The sequence below is a fragment of the Dasypus novemcinctus genome, chromosome 9, assembly GCF_030445035.2.
Source record: "Dasypus novemcinctus isolate mDasNov1 chromosome 9, mDasNov1.1.hap2, whole genome shotgun sequence".
Taxonomy (NCBI): Eukaryota; Metazoa; Chordata; class Mammalia; order Cingulata; family Dasypodidae; genus Dasypus; species Dasypus novemcinctus.
The window spans coordinates 92839658-92857030 of NC_080681.1; the positions used below are offsets into that span (position 1 = coordinate 92839658).

Consider the following 17373-nt stretch of genomic DNA (forward strand, 5'->3'; position numbering starts at 1 on the left):
TGTCTATACTGGACTGGACTTATGAGGTCATCTGAATTCAGTCCTCTTGATGTGTGAGGAAGGAAGCTGACCCTGAAAGAAGAATGACCTTTTCTCTTCTCACACTCCAAACTACTAACAGCTGGTTTGGGGAGCTAGCTCTCCCAATTCCCACCGATTCCCAGGCAGGTCTCTAATAGGGGCCAATTGTCAAGTATTTGTGGAGGGCCCCATTGGCATGAAAGGAGGACCCTTCAGGGGGGCTGGCCTCAGACTGGGGGAGTTTACAGTGGAATAGTAAGACCCTAGGCTAAGTGTCTATAATCCCTAGCATTTACTGAACCCCAGTTCTGCCCCAAGGGTGTTACAAGTGTGAATCTACTTAATCCTTACAATAAACCTGTAAAAAGGTCGGACAGTCTGTAAGTAGTAGAGCTGGGGTGTAAACCCAGGTGCCAGAATCCGTGCTTGTAACCACTATCCCATACAACCTCTAGAGGGAAAAGCAAAACCTAGGTTTGATGTGTGTTTTCTTCTCAGCATTTTACAGGTGAGAGAACTGAGCTCAGATGGTTTTAGTTAACTTGCACAGGGTTATCCAGCTGTCAGGAAGTGAAGCCAGAATGAATGGTTCCATTCATTAGTTCATCCACGTCTCACTGATTGATGCCTGTTGTATGCCAGGTTCTATGGGAGGTGTAGCTTCTGGGAGCTGACCGCCTAGTGAGGATACAAGGACATTGACAAACAGATGTAAATCCCATGTGGCAAGTGCAGCTCCAGGTACAGATTTAAGGAATGGAGATGTTTCTGAAGAGGCAGAGATTGACTCCATTTGTGGATAGGTGGAAGAGAGCAGTGGTTGTTAGTGAATGTTTAATAACCGACTCTCTAGGGGAAAAATATTCTGGTTGACAGTGCTTGGCAATTTCAAAATCATGGTGTAAATATTCCTACCATGGTCTATTTCAAGTTACCAATACGACATCTCTGAACCTCACTCTGATGAGCTAGCATGAATTGGCTCTAGCAGACCACTGAGGCAAGGGCTGACTTCTGAGCTGGATATTGTTGGGAAGGGCATTCCAAACTTTGGGAATAGGGTATGGAAAGCATAGAACTGTGAGCTTCATGGCACAATTAGGGAATTCCAACTCATCCATCTGACTGAAGTGTGAAGTTGGCGTGTGAGTCAGAGGGCCTGGCCGCAAACAAGGTTGGAGAAGGGTAGGAACAGATCATGAAGTCCCTGAGTACCTGCCTGGCGAGCCAGGACCAGATCCTGGGGGCAGTGGAGAGGCTGGTATGACATGAGTGTCACTTCTAAGCATTTGGTCCACATCCCTTTGGTGGCTGGAGTGGAAGCAGGGACAGCACAGCCACTGTCCTCAGAGCTCACCCCTGTGATGGGAGATAAGGTAGGGTTCTCTGGGGAAAGATGACACATGGAATAGCAAAAGTCAAGTTCAAAAGCTCTCCACAGGCCAGACTGGAAGGAGGGAATGAGATGCAAAGACCTATAGTTGGTTTTTAAAAAGCCACCTGATCAAATACAGGGTTTGAGGACTGATGTTTTGAGGATATAAGCTGGCAGTGGTCAGGACTATGCAAACAGCTATGGCAGTTTTAGGTGGTATTAGTTAGGGTGTGGCCCAACCTGCTGGAACAAAGAGATCCAAGATGACTTAGATAAGATGGAATTTCATTTTCTCTCCTGTCAGAGTCCAGGAGTGAGCAGCTGGTGCACAGTTCTGCTTCACAGGCTCATTCAGGAACCCAGTTCCTTCCATGGTGTGGTTCCACCATCCCCTGACATAGCTGGAGCTGGATTTACTCTAGGAAGCGGGGAGGAAAGGAGTAACAGGCAAATTATGCCGTCATATCATTCGGGACCTGACAGGAAACAAAGGGCATACTCGAAAGGGTTTTATGAAAAGGAATTTTAAAAGCAACTATTTTAAAAAGTGAGAGCATGGTTAAAGGAGCCAAGAAAGGGAAGTAAAAGTCTCAGGAAACAGTAGGAATCCATTACCACCCATAGGATGGGGGTGGGGGTGGGGTGGGGTAGTGGCATCATCAGAGCCTGATGAGAGGTGGAATCCTGGGAGAAGGGTAGCTCCACAGGAGCTGCCAGGGCCTCCCACTGTCCAAACCCAACCAGAAGCTAGAGAGTACGGGATTCCATACCCTAGCTGTCAACCTCTAGGACAGAGAGGAGAACAAAAGGGGTAGCAGGGGTGCAGGTAGAGGATGATCAGCCTAGCCAGTAACGTGGGAGATGCTTGCATCCCTTCTGATGGTGCTGGGAAATCCAGGCAGGGTGGAGCTAACCTAGCAATGCTACAGAAGGAAGGCAGTGACTGGTTGACTTCCAGGTCTCTTTCCACCTCTGAAATTTTGAGTCTCTCTTGAACGAGACATGGGTTGGGATCAATCCTATAAAAAATGTAGCTGCAACCAGAATAAATGTGATTTCTGAATAAGTGACCAGAGGACAAATCTAATTTGAAAATGAATGTGAAAGCATTTTCTCAACAGCACAGCTCTCTGCTAGTAGTTTTCAAACTTTTAAAGTCTGAGATGCTATTTTTGAAAGTGAAATCTTACACAGTACGCCCATACATAAAAAAAGTTAGAGCAGTAATTTATTAGTACACATTTAGTAATATACGTTGATTAGTACACATTTAATATTTAAGCTTAAATTGTTATCATTATCAAAGTCCAGCAATAACACAATGACATGCCTTGATGTGTATGGACATTGAAACCTGAGAGTTTAGAATAGGCTTTGGCGAATGACAGCCTGGTGCCACCTATTTTGTAAATAAAGTTTTATTGGAACACAGCCACATCATTTGTTTACTCATTATGGTTGCTTTCATGCTATAATGAATAGTTGTGACAGAGACTTTCTGTCCCTCAAAACCAAAAATCCTTACTATTTGGCCCTTTGCCAGAAAAGCTTGCTGACCTCAACATCTGTTCTAGACGGTTGTATTGCTATATTATCTTCAAAATCCATTATTCGTGTTTGGTTTTTATATTGTTTGTCTTGGTTGTGCAGTATTAAGAAAATTCTAAATGGCATCGAAAAGATGGTGTGAATGGTGACAGATTTTTAGCAGCTTGCCTTGCAACCTCAGGATGGCCTTCAGTTCAATATTATCTGGGTGTTTGGGAGGCAGTAGAAGGAAAGTCTGATTTGAAACACTGACCATATCGAACAACTGCTTGAATCCCTTCTTATCACTAACATGAGTCAGATAAGAAGCCCCACAGTCATTTATATATTTTCGTGATAGCCCATGTATGGCATTTTCTTATTGAGAGCTTCAGATTGTGCTTGCTTGTTTCGTTTTACATAATAGTGAATGTCAACAACAACAACAATGAAAGTAGACCAGTAATGAACTCCAGGATTTCTAATTGAGGACACATTTCAATACACAAGTTCAAGGTCTACCTACTCAGACTTAATTCTGAGGTCTGAACAAATGAAGTTAGCCTGGCAGCACTGTGGATTGTATGCAATGCATTACAGTGTACCATAGAACACATCTGAATCTGTGTCCATTTTTCATGACAGTTTTTTAAAAAATTTCTCCCTCCCACCTCGTTGTTTGCTGCACTTGCTGTCTGCTCTTTGTTTATCTTCTTTTTTTTTTTTGGAGGTACTGGGAACCGAACCCGGGACATCCCATGTGGGAAGGAGACCCTGCTTGTTGTGCCTCTCATTGTATTTCCTTGCTGTGTCTCTTCATTGTATCAGCTCACTGGGTCATCTCACTGCATCATCTGTTGCATCAGCTTGCTGTGCCAGCCCATTGTATCAGCTTCTTTAGGAGGCACTGGGAACTGAACTCAGGACCTCCCATGTGGTGGGTGGGCACCCAGCTGCTTGAGCCACATCCGCTTCCCTCATGACAGTTTTAATAATAAAATTCTCGCATAAAGTTTGAAGAATATCTGAAACACTTTCATGGAACACGGTTTGAAAACCAACCCTTCAGCAAATATTGGTGGTTCTCATTTTTGTGCTTAAGGATAGTTCGGCCAAGGATGCTGAGAGTTAGGGTTCGGGAGGCAGAGGAGGAAGTAGTGGAAGATGGTGGAGGAGAGAAGTGAGGTGATGCTGTTAGTGGCAGGTGTGGGTCATGGGCAGGTGGGTGGGGTCAGTGGTGAAAAAAGTTCTCAGGAAACCCAGGCTGTGTGAGCTGCCAAAGCTTGAAATTCTGCTTCACAATTGTTGATGACCTAAAACCAGCTCTCTGGGACTGCTTTAATGGCTTCCAACCATAAACTTGGAAGAAGAGGGCCAGAAGAACATGGGCAAAGATAAAAATGTATGCAGGGAAAGGGTAGGGGGGTGTGTGTGCAGATATTTCTAATGAGCATGCAAAGGGCCTTTGGGGACACCCTAGCACATAAAGATGGGAGTCAGGGGTGAGCAAGAGCAATGTGGGGTGGGGGGGCCAGGCCTACCTGCCATCCCTCACTGGGGGCAAGGAAGGGAGGGGCCGGCCTCCTGGCTCTAGGAGGCTGTGGGCTTAAGAAGGCCCCAAGGGGATAAAAAAGCACCAATCCTTTCTGAGGTTTTGCTCCTCACCCCATAGAAAAAGGACATTTTTAGATTTTAAAAGGATGACCTCATTTTTTTCTTATTTATATAGCCCTGTTTGTTTATATAGTCCTTTAAAAATAGCAAAAGTGTGCTAAGCTTAGTGTTCTCTCTCCCACCACCAGAGGCAGAGCTTCTGTGTGGGGAGAAACACCTTTTTATCTAAGAGAGGGGCAGCCTTGTTCCCAAGGACAGATGGGAGCAAAACAGGACAGGTAGGAAGTTTCGTGGTTTTTCATGTCGCTCTTCCAAAATAGCCACATTCCTTCCTCCCACTTCCTGCCTGCCTCGGCTCTGGGTGGATTTTCTCCTTTAGAGAACTCATGTGCTGTGAATTCGCAGGGAGGCTTGACGGGATCTGTCAACAGCAAGCATGCTCTACTCCAAAGATCTTGAGCTCGGCACTGAGGGCTGCAGTCTGGCTCAAGGAAAGACCTGCTTGGGTTTGCACCGTGGCTCTGCCATATACTAGCTCTGTGACCTTGAGCAAGCTACGTCACCTCTGTGTGCCTCATCTGTAAGGTGGGGATGTCAGCTCTGCTTACCTCTAGCAGTTGCTGTGCAGACTCACGGGGAAATGTGTGTAAAGGGCTTAACCCAGTGCAAGCACATAGCAGTCTCTTCATAAATTTAGTAGTAAACAACAACAATGTTGTTATTGATGTCCATCTCCCACCTGGGTGTTGTGCCAGCCTCGTTATCACTCTCCCTTCCTGAGGGCTTGTCTACTCCAGCCCGTCTCCTCCATTGTGCCAGAGTGATAGGAAGGTAAAACACAAATCTGGTGATGTTCTCCCTGTTTAGTATCTGTCTATAGCAGGGATCAGTAGAATTTTTCTTTAAAGGGCAAGACAGGAAATATTTTCAGCTTTGCAGGCTGAACAGTTTCTGTTGCACCTACTCAACTCTCCTGTTGAAGCACAAAAGCAGTCAGACAATATATAAATGAACAGATATGGCTGTGTTCCAGTAAAACTTTATGAACAAAAACAGGCAGTGGGCTTGCACTGGCCAACCCTGGCCCTTGAGGATGAGTCCAAGCCCTTGGCTCATCATTCACAATCTAGCCCTCGTCCCATGTTCTCCATCCTTCTTCCCCCTTCTCTGCTCCTGTGTTGTGCTCCTCTTTAATCCTGTGCACATGCCATTTCCTTTCTCTGGGTTTTCCTTCTCTACCCCCTGCTGCCCCTCTCCCCATGACATTAGGAACCCTTACTCTGGGATTCTGTGGCATCCCATCTATATTTCTGCTTTGATCCAGTGAGCCAGTATCATCTCTCCCCTTAGAAGGGGCACCCCTCCAGGCAGGGATTCTGCCTTCCTCCCCTGAACCCCAGTGCCCAGCAGGGGCCTATATAGGTTTTTGTAGGGGCCCAATAAACATTTGTTGAATCGAACACAAAGATCTGCAGGGAGCTTGCAATCTGGTTAGGAAGCCAGGACATGAGTTGTGGGAACTCAGCCAGCAACCCAGTCAGGAAATGATGGCCCATGTGCTGGGGGTGCCGAGAAGAGGTGGTGTGTCTGAGCTTCAGGGAGGAAGGAAAACATTTGAGATGGACCTCTCAGGGAGGGAAAGGAAGGCAAGAGAGGAGCAGCCTAGGTCCTGAGTTTGGGGTGGTGAGTGGTCAGAATGGCCTGGCTACAACTGAGGGTTCTTGCTGGGACAAACTGATGGCACTTACCTCTGGAAAGAGGGGCTAGGGTCTATCAGTGATTGGATGGACGGTGAGGGAGTTTGGACTTCATCCCATGAGACAGAATTTCTCCAAATGTGGTCCACAAACTCTCCTGCAACAGAATAACCTGGGATCATTCGTTAAAATGCAGATGCCAGGGCCCTGTCCCAGCTGGAAGCCTGAAGTCTTCAGGAGGTTAAAGCCAAGGTCTGTAAGAGGAAAAAGGAGGCAGCATGGTTGGGGGTGATGATTATGAGTCTTCATCAGACAGGCGTCACCTGAGAAAAGTGGTGTTACTGGGTCTTCATGGCAGGCTGGAGAGAAGTGAGGCAGGAATGAATTAACCTCTCAAACAGCAGATAAAAACAACCAGGCTCGGACCTAGCAAGTGTTGGGGTTGAATCGTGTCCCCCACAAAAGACATGGTCAGATCCTAATCCCTGGTCCTTTGGGTGTGAACACATTTGGAGATATTATTAGTTAAGATGTACCCAAACTGAATGAGTTTAAACCAATTTTTAAAAAAAAGCAAAGGAAATTGGGCACAGAAGAGAAGCCATGGGGAGCAAGCAGTCAGAAGCTGGAAATCAATGTAAGAGAAAGAGAAAATGCTACCATGTGCATTGCCATGTGATGAAAAAGTCAGTGACCAAGGATCATCGGCAGCCAGGCCCAAAATGCCATGGTCTTTGGGAAGAAAGCATCGCCTTGCTGATGCCACGATGTTGGACTTTTCCTAGCCTCAAAATGATGAGTCAATAAATTCCCATGGTTTAAGCCAACCCATTGTATGGTATTTGTTTACAGCTGGGACGCTGAAACAGTTTTCCATTCTGAAAAGTGGGGTACTGCTATGACAAATACCTGAAAATGTGGAAATGGCTTTGGAATTGGGCACATGATAGAAGCTGGAAGAATTGTGAGGTACTTGATAGAAAAAGCTTAGGTTGCTTTGTTAGAGATCATTAGTAGAAATTTGAATGCTAACGGTGCTTCTGATGAGGCTGTAGAAAGAAATGATGAATGTGTTATTGGAAACTTGAGGAAAGGGGGTCCTTGTTATAAAAGTAGCAGAGAGCCTGGCAAAATTGTTTTGATGTCAGATTGAAAGTGGAACTTCTAAGCAATGAAGTTGGATATTAGGCAGAGCTTTCCAAGCTAAGGATGAATGGTGCAACCTGGCTTCTCCTCGAAGCTTATGTAAAATGTGAGAGGAAAGGGATAAGCTGAGATTTAAAGTCATAAGCACAAAGGAACCAGTAATTAATGATTTTGAAAATTCAGAGCCGATCCAGATAATGTTCTCTGAGACTAGGGCCAGAAGCCTAGAGAACAGGGCTCCATGTGAGCGTTTAACTGACTAGCCCTCTGCTGAAGAAGGTGTGACCAAAACATGGATCCAGGCAGCCATTTCAGTGGAAGTCAGGATGGGAAATGCAGTTATCCAGGAAGGATGTATGGAAAGTTCTATTGTCTGGTGGTTTGGGCCTACCTGAAATACACACAAAACCAACAAAGTTTTTGTAAAATTTGTATGAGCAGAACCATTGCCTTATACTGAAAGGGACAAATTGAAGGCTGACTTCAAGGGTAGAACCAGGGAAGCAAAAGTCTGGATTAAAAGGATCTTCTTGGGCCAAGAGAGTGGGCCCACCCTGGAAAGGGGAAGTACACCACTGCACTTGGAAGGGGCAGGCCATCTGCTCTGGTTGGAGAGGGTAGACCTTGTGCCTCATTGTTCAGGGAATGTGTTGCCACCCCAATGCTTGGAGGTAGTGGGGCCTGCCTCTGGCATGCACAGAGAGGATGGGGGCCCTTCACCGCAGTGTTCAGGGAGAACATGGCTACTGCGTAAGTGGATGGACATGGTGGGACTGCTGCTCCATCAGGCCTGGAGGACAAAACATTGGTACTCAGATGACTCTTAAACCCAGAAATCTAATAGGCTTTGGAATTGTTTGGGACCCTGTGTTCCTTCCTATTTCTCCCTTCTGGAATCAGAATGTTTATCCTTTGCCTGACCCTCCATTATATCTTAGAAGCAGAAAACTTGTTTTCTCGGATTCACAAATCCATCAGACAGAAGAGTTTTGCCCCAGCATATACCACACCCAAAACTGATTTTGATGAGACTTTTTACTTAGCATTGTTCTTAAATAGCTTAAGACTTTTGGAAAAAGAAAAAGAAAAAAAAAAGACTCTTGGAAAGTTGGGATGGAATGAATGTATTTGCACGGGGGGGAAACATGTGTCTTTTACTGGTCCAGAGGGCAGACTGTTGGGGATTGAATGATGTCCACAACAAAAGACATGTCCCACCCCCCTGGTCCTCTAGGTGTGACTCCTTTGTAGACAGATCTTTGAAGATGTTTTTAGTTAAGGAGTGTCCAAGCTGAATGAGGATGGGCCTTAATCCAATATGGCTGAAGTCTTTATGAGCAAAGGGAATTGGACACAGAGAGAGAAACCACAGGGAGCAACCAGAAACTGAAACCAATGGAACCTGGAAGAGAATGGAGCAGATGATACTACATGCATTGCCATGTGACAGACAAGCCAAGGACCAAGGATTGCCAGCAGCCAGCCCCAGAACACCACAGTGTTTGGGGAGAAAGCATCACCTTGGTGACACCTTTATTTTGGACTTCTCCAAGCCACAAAACCTTGAGCCAATAAGTTCCTGTTGTTTAAGCCAACCTGTTGTATGGTATTTGTTTTAGCAGCCAGGAAACTAAAACAGCAAGTGACTTACCCAAGGTCACACTGCTCGTTCCTTGCAGATCTGGGATTGGCTAGTTCTGCAGCAGGCTTCCCCTCACAATCTCAGGGCATGGGATGGTCCCACAGGTATGATAGAGGCAGGAAGGCAGCCCTTGGTGAATGACCCTAGCCCAGCACAGTGTGATACATAGAGGGTCCTCAGTCAGTACATGCTGAACAAATGAGAGGTGAAGGATGGGTGCATGGTGGGGTTCAGAGGTGTCTCTAGACCAAAGCCTAAGGAATGAGTGCACTTATATAGGAGGAAGAAGGAAAAGCTTGGGCAAGATTGGAGAAGAGATGCAAGAGCAGAATTAGGATGGGGTAGGGATGTACCAAGAAGAAGAAAAAAATTGAGTAGTCATTCCCCTAGGTAACTTAGTTCAGGCCCCTTTTTACAATAGAGCCAGCCAACCGAAAAGAAATTGTGCCATGGGTAAGTAAGAGTGTGGATCAAAATAAAACGGAAGTCACGAGTTTCTGCTTGCTTGAGATTTGTGCTCCCAGCCAGTGTAGCTGCAGGTGTGGGGAAAGCAAGTGAAAACGAGAACCGCCTGTTCCCACCTGTCAGGACAAGCCCAGGCATTTGGCATCTTTCCTTGGGATCATTTGTTATCCCTGAGCCTTCGTCATCCTCTCCTCTATCTTAACTCCTTTTTTCCCTTTCCTTCCATCTCTCTCTCTTTTTCATTATTATTGAGAATAAAGCTCTGTGCAAAGGGTCTCAACCAAGGCCCCCAGGTCTGGCAGGGCCTCCGAGTCACCACTTGGGGAGCTTTAAAAAAAACACACAAATTCCTGAACTTGCACAGTCAGAGTGCCTGAAAGCAGAATGTGGCCCATCTGGGGAGTGACCTGGGCCCCATAGCAGCCCAGTCTGACCAGTCTCTGCCTCCAGGTATCTGACTATTTCCTTCCTAAGGCCCGAAAAATCTAGCATCTGCGGCAGCCTCCCAGCTGGCCTTCCTACCTTCAGAGTCTCTCCTTTCATTGACTCTACATGAGCCACCAAACTCGTCCCCTCCCCCATTCCTAACCCTCACTAGGCCACATTGACACCAGCATCACCATCACCATGTGTCCTCAAATAGCAGATAATCCTTAAAACCAGCTCATCTAAGAAAGCGCCAGGCACCAATAGGTGACACAGTACACGATTCGCACCCTTTTGGACTTTACACTCTAGTAAGGGATAATAGGCAAACATATAAACAGTTGCGTTATCCTATATGTGATAAAGTGACAATCAGGAAAGGAATAGAGAGTACTGGGGCATTGACAGGTTGTTGGGATTTTTAAATCAGGTGTTAGGGTATGCCTAATGGGAAAGATGACATTTGAGGAAGGAGGCCGGGGAGGTGATAGGACAGAGGGCAGGCAGGTTATTGAGAAGCCATTGGAGGTGAGAGCAGGAGTGGCCTGGTCTGGTGAATGTTCTAAAAGGCTTGTCCTGGCTGCCGGGTGGGGGCTGCAGTGCCGGAGCCAAGAGCAGCCGCTCAAGACCAGCTAATAGGCTGGCACAGTCACCCAAGCAGAAGGAGGGCGGCAGTGCAGAGCAGGGTGGTAGCTGTGGCGGCAGTGGGAAGGGGTTGGCGTCTGGATGCAGCTTGAAGGCCAAGCTAACGAACGCAATTTGCAGACAGCCGGGATGTGAGATCTAAGAGAAAGAGTTTAAAGAGAGGAGCTGTACTGACACTTCCAGCTACTCTCTCTGCTCTTTTAGGCAAGTCAACCTCTCTGAGCCTCCATTTTTCTCATCTGGAGATGAGGCATTGGATAAATACCCTCCAAGATCGTTTGCAACTTGAAAATTTGCCATTTCAGCTCAGGTCCCTGGGAACTAGGGTGGTCAGGGAAGACTTTGAGGAAATAGAGAGGAACTTGAATTTGAGAAGGATTTAGACCAGACAATTGACAGAGAAAAAGAATGGGGAGAAGGGCGTACCAAGCAGAGGGAATGGCTGAAGCAAAGATGTAGAGGCAGCATTGCAATGCCTGGGAGCAAGACCCAAGGAGCAGTGGGCAGACCCTGTGCTGCACGGAGCACAGGAGCTTGGGGGGCAGTGCCAGGGACTACCCCCAATAACCCAACACTACACCATTTGGAATAAACCAGCAGGTTCAAGGCCAGAACTTTTTTTTTCCCCCCAAGCTCTGAGGTCCTCAATTTTGAGCGCTTTCAGATGGACATGGTCAGGCAGGAAGGAACAAGGCTTGGCTCCTGTCCGGGGAGAGTTAACCTCCTGGCCCAGCATTGCATAACCACAGAGTCTGCTGAGCGCAAGGAGACTCTTCTGTGTGACAGCCAGAGCGGCAAGCCTGGTGGCTCCGGGCTCTGGCACCATCCTGCAGCGGAACAAACAGCCTGCCCTTCCCAGATAATGGCCTTCATTGAGCATTGTGTCCATGGCCAGCGCCCAGCACAGGGCAGCTCAGCCTGGGTAAGTTTCCTCTCTCGGCTGCTTAGCAAAATATTTACACTATGCCTTTCTAGTAAGATGGTTCCTAAGAACGAGAGGCAAAGAGAACTGGAGAAACGTACTCCCACTGACCCTGCTCCTGCTTGAGTGAATACTGCCACCCACCCAACATGTGAACTTGGATTGGTCATTTCCCTCCTTGGCTCCTTTGTAAAATAAGGCATTAGGTCAGGAGATGCTTGCTGGTCTGTCCAGCTCTGAAATTATTGGTACTTTCTCTGATTGAAGAATGAGTTCCATTTTCTTCTCGGGTGGGGTTAGAATTAGGCTGGTTTTGAATATCTTCCAAGGGGCCTCTTTCTCTAGACGGCATGTGTGTGATTTGGAAGAACTAGAGACAAAAACTCTGATCCCTACCTACTTGGATCTTCACTGTTAACAGGAGACAAGTCACTGTCCCTCTCTCTGGTTTCTTTCAGTGGGATTAAGGGGCCTAGGCCAGGTCACCCCAGAGGGTGCTGCACTTTAAGAGTATCTAGATAGCCCTCGGGGACAGGAAACCTTGTTAGAGGAACATTTGAAAAAACTGGGAAAGAGAATTCTTGAGAGGCAGAGCCTCTGTCCTCGATCATCACAAGGGTTTTCCTGAAGAAGAGGGTCAGAAGTGTTCTACGTGGTCTTTGGGACAGAATCAAAATGAGTGAGTGAAAATCACATGGCTTATCATTAAGAAGATGGCTTAAACAATAGGCCCCATAGCCATTCCAACCCAAAACACACATACCTTTTGACCCAGTGGTCTGACTTCTGGGAATCTGGCCTATGAAACAATAGCACCAGTCTGTAAGGATATGTGTACAAAGGGTGTTTATTGCAAAATTGTAGTGGCAAAAAAATTGGAAGCAATGTCAAAACTCAACAATAGGAAAAATTCAAAGGTGTTATATACAAACCATGGCCCATCATTCAGCTTTTTAAAAGAATGAGACAGATCCTTCTCTGTTTAGAAATGCAATAGAGTACAGTGATTCGGGACATAGGGTCTGGAGACAGACTGCCAGGATTCAGATTGGGATCCCACCATTTAGAGGCTATGTTACATGACCTCTCTGACCCTCAGTCTCCTCTTTGATAATGTAGGGATTAAAGTAGGCTTGTTAGAAGGAGTAACGAGTTGATGCATGTGAGATGCTTATAGCAGGACTTGGTACCTCCTAACTGCTCAAAAAAAAAGTTAGTTTTTGACCTAGAAAGATTGTCCATGAGAAAAACAAATTGCAGTGAAATGTGCATGACATGATTCCATTTATTCCATATTTTATATATATATATATATATAAGTCCATTTATTCTGTATATATATATAAAAGTCTTCCCATTGCTCACCCCACCCCCAAAGGGAAAAAAAAAAAGAGAGAGATTGCTGCCCCAGGTCGGGAGTGACCTCCTGAGAGCAGCCCCGTAGGGGAGGCTTCGGGTCTTGCGTGGCAACTTGGGTCAGTGCCCTTTAAATTTCCTTGCAACCCTGAGATTTTGCGGGTCCATTTTAACAGTTTTGAAGTACATCTTAGCCTCACATTTGACAATTAAATATTCTGTCATTTACAAAATATTTTGCTGAGACTTACCCCTTTTGCAGCAGGGGAACCAAGACATTGGTCAAAAGCTGGTTTTAGAAATGCGCAAAATCCTGATGTAGCACTCATCTGTGGTGCCCCCACAGTTCCACTTGGGGTTCCCTAAGTGTCCTCCCAGGCCCAGGATCCGTTTGTGTGAACCATGCCAATGATGCCAGCTCCCAGATTGAGCTGGACAGCGTCTCGGTCAACCAGTTATGCACAAGTTCACCCCCAAGTACCACAGGCTTTCGAAGTGGAGGGAGAAGTGACAGACCAAGAAGACTCCCAGCTGGGTCATGGAAATCAGAGCTATTTCTCCACTTTGGTTGGAATCATTTGAGATGGGGCCCAGAGGGAAAAAATACACTAAAGGAATCCTGGATTTATTCACAGCTCAAACAGGTATATTTAAAACTTTAAAAATATTTTAAACTAAAGGACTGTAGAAAGTAATATAACAAACAGTGGTGAGCCCACCACTAAGCTTAATGGGACTCCAGCAAATACAGTGGAAGCCCCTGCACCCCTGCCTAGCCCTCCCGATTGCAGCTCCCTCCCTGCCCCGCTGAGGTGACCCTCATCCTGAACTTGATGTTACTTAGTGCTCCGCAGTCGTTTCCTGAGCACCTGCTATGCCCCAGGTAGAGTGCCTGGGGCTGGGCTTACCCTGGTGAATAAGCAGACATGGTTCTCCTAGGGCTTGAATTGGAGCTGGGGAAGACCAGAGCCTTTTGGGTAGGGGCTTCTTTCCTGTTAGCCTCCTGCTCGCTGCTGCTCGTCGACGAGTTCAAGTCTTTGGTTATGTCTAAACGTTCACTTGTCCATGCTGGGCAGTCTTGACACCTGGCTCTGTCACTAGTTTTGTGATCACGGGCGGTTTCATTCCCTGCTCCTCCCTGGGCCTCAGTGTCCTTGTCTGTCAGATGTGGGCTTAACCGGGAGGCCGAGAGCCCTCCCAGGTGACTGTGTGGTTACAGGGAAGCATACACCAGGGCTTGCCCAGGGGACTTCTCTCATCACTCCATCAGATGGGATGATGGCTGGGAAAACCTCGTCTGAGGAAAGGGTTGCAGCTCGGCTGTCCATAATAGGTGATGCACCCCAGCACATCTTGGCGGGGGGGGGTGGCAGGGGACAGAAAGGCGCTTGTTTCACAAGTACATGACTGGGAAGAACACGGGTAGAACATGAGGTGATTTTAGGAGGAACCTAATGAAGTTCTTTTTTGGAGTAATTTGTTTAATCCAATAAAAACAGCATTAGCAATGACACCTGTGATTCCTATTGCTTAGGATGAAGCTGTGTTTAAACAAGTCAAATTCATGTCAGTTTAAATGAAAATACCTTGTAAATAACAGTACAGATGATATGTATTTCTGGCAGAATTTAAATAGCGGTCACCCAGTGGCGCAGCGTTTCCTGAACAAAAGCTAATGGCCTAAAGGATGGGGCCTCCCTGGCACTCTTGGGTGCTTGGGGAACCTAATGCCCAGCCCAGTGCTGGCACCTCGGAGGCCCCACAGTATTTGAATGACTGGCACCACGAGAGGCAGTCCTTTCAGAACTAAGTGCCAAGAAAAGCTTTGCTTTTTCAGAGGAGCTGGTCTGTTTGTCATCAGGACACAGAGTGTCCAACTAACTGTGTTGTACTTCTTCCTTTAACTGTCAGGAAGCCGTGAGCTGAATTTAAAGCCCAAAAAATCACCACCATGTGGGACCCTCCAAACTACTTATCCATATTCTTCTGTCCCTTCTGGTCTAGACCTTATGCTTTTCATTTTCATTGGTTGATTTGTCCATTTTAATTCAGGCTACTATTTTATTTTATGTATTTCATATAAACTTCAGATCTTCTGGAGAAGAAAGCAAATTAAAACTGCAAAATAAACATGGGGGATTAATTAATTAATCAATTGATTGTGTGTACAAGCTGCATATTACTGAGCGTTCTTGGTTCTTCTCAGCCTGTTGGGATTTCCTGCTGAAAGGGGACCTGGGTTAGACAAAGAAGATGAAGAAAGTAAGTGGGATGGCCCCTGCCTATTTCTGCACCTCTGGAACTGAACCATCTAAGCCTTGGGGGACCTGCACCCCTGCTGAAATTTGAGACCCCTATTTTCCAGAAAGGAGTTAAGGTGATTTCTCTATTAACATTTTTACAATTAGAACGTCATTCATTCATTCACGTTCATTCATTCATTCCACCCATGAGTGTCCAGCCACAGAGGACACGAAGATAATTAAAACCCAGTCCCTGACCTCTAAAACCTGTAGCTGGGGAGATGAACATGTGAAAAAAATTAATACAGTGGGGGAATCGCTGTGAAATGAGACGGGCCCAGCCTCCCTGGACCACATAGTAAGAACCAAGAACTGGAGGCTGCTGTTGCCAAAAGAGAGGGGAGCTGCCAGTGAATGACCTGGGGCAGGGAGGCAGGGGTGTCGTGCTATTTGGGAAAGAGAAACCACTTGCTTGGGCCAAAACCTATTGGGAAACTCATTTGGAGAGGAACATGGCACGTTAGGAGGGTTTGGAGTTTCGGGGAAGGGAGTGGGGAGTCCCTGCAGGCAACTGAACGCGGCTATGCCCTGCCTGGCATCAGGCAGTTGGAACCGGCATGTGCTTGCCCCAGAGGCTGACTCAGCCCAGCACTCCTGGCTGCCCTCCACTGTGACCCCCCCTCCCCCGGGGCACCCCCGTTATTCTCCTTTCCAAGTGCCTCAGAGCCTTCCTGGGCCACTTCCTGGGAGGAGGTGCTGCATTAACCCTGCCTGATCCGGCTGGGATAGCAACTAGCACAGCCACCCCATTTCTGCCTAACAAACAAGAGATGTGAAGTGCAATTCCCCTTACTGTGGCTTGTCTTCTGAGGGTCTTCTGAGGTTCTGGGTGAAGGGAAGAGGCACTGAGAGTTCAGCTCCTCAAGTGCCAGCTCTGCTCTTCTTGGCTACCAAGGGGAGGGTGGAGGCAGGGACTGGCATCACAGTGCACTGAAGAAAGACACTTAAGAGAGTGACTCGAGACCCTCATGGATGCATGTTCCACATCAGCAGAGTATTTTGTCAGGGCTGAGGCTAGGGTGGGATAGAGAAATGAGTCAGATCCTGGGCTCAGACCCAGGAAGCAAGGTATCCTCAGGAAGTAGCAGGCAGAGAACAAGAGGCCCGGGCTACGGATCCAGCCCGGCTGCTTTCCAGCTTGGTGCCTGGCAGAGTCACCCAGCCTTGCTGAACCTCTGCCTCCTCATACGCAGAATGAGGATATGGAGGTCTTTCTCAGAGGGCTGTTTCGAGGAACTTTGAAACTGTGATGTGCTGTCCAGACGTGTTTACAGTCTGGGGTGAGTGGGGGGAGCCATAAACAATAGACAATCTCTAGAAGGAAGAACATAGGGAAAATTAAATGAGATGGTGACTGTGAAAGCCTTTGGTGAGCCATGAATCACTGTACCAATATAAAGCATTATTACTATTACTGTTATCATTATTAAGGCCTCGCGTAGACGTTTGAGTCACCTTTCTTAAACCACCAGACCTTTGGCCAACCTTAACAGCTTATCCTTTCTTGTGTTTTTCTCCCCCTTTTTCCTGAATAACTTGCACTTTGCTTGAGCCTGTTCTATAAGAAGGAACATGGTGTACGTTATAATCCATCCAATTTAGCATTTGTCTACTCATTTATTAATTTATTCACTCATTCGTTTCTTCAGAATGCATTGGACAACCAACACAGAACAATGATTTTTAAAGGAGCCTACCTCCTGTCCCACACTTCATCCCAAGGCCTTCTGCCAGGGTTGATTTTTTTTTCAAAATCACCTGGTTTTGAGGAAGAAAAGGACATGTACATTGCAAGAACATATATTTTTTTTTTTATAGTGCAGGCTCAGAAAGTCATACCTGACACAGAGAGAGAGCTTTGTGTGGGGCATGAGTCTAAGGCTGAGAACTGTTTCAGTGCATTCCTCAAGTGTTTCTGAAGCCCAGGTGTTGTCAAGGAAGGAAGACCCAGATAAGGACCCAAAGGGAGACCTCCTGACAAGCAACTATGGTCAGAATTCAGTAAACATTTACCGAATTGAACTGTGCTCTCTGAGTGTGCTTCAAGAAGCTGGACTGAGAGTGGACTGATCCAAGCAGTCCTTGCCTGAGCTGAACTCATGGAAGTCAGTGGGCTGCTTGGGGCAAGTCCTGAGGTGGTTGCTCCATTGGTGATGGGTATTTAGGAAGGATGCTGTGAGCTACCCTCCCGAATCTTGGTTTATAGGAATTAGTTATTTTATCTTTCTTTGGCC

At 46.6% G+C, this 17373-nt stretch overlaps 1 protein-coding gene across 2 annotated transcripts in view; it reads left to right on the forward strand.

Moving 5' to 3' along the window:
• Window positions 1-17373, forward strand: part of HIVEP3 (HIVEP zinc finger 3) — a 521951-nt gene that overhangs the window by 408184 nt on the left and 96394 nt on the right. The window contains exon 1 of one of the 2 annotated variants that reach the window (XM_058303791.2): window positions 11350-11480. The exons of the other annotated variant lie outside the window; for it this stretch is intronic. The gene's annotated coding sequence lies outside the window, so the exon portion shown is untranslated. Of the gene's footprint in view, window positions 1-11349; window positions 11481-17373 lie in introns of those variants that run through there. 2 annotated transcript variants of the gene reach the window in all.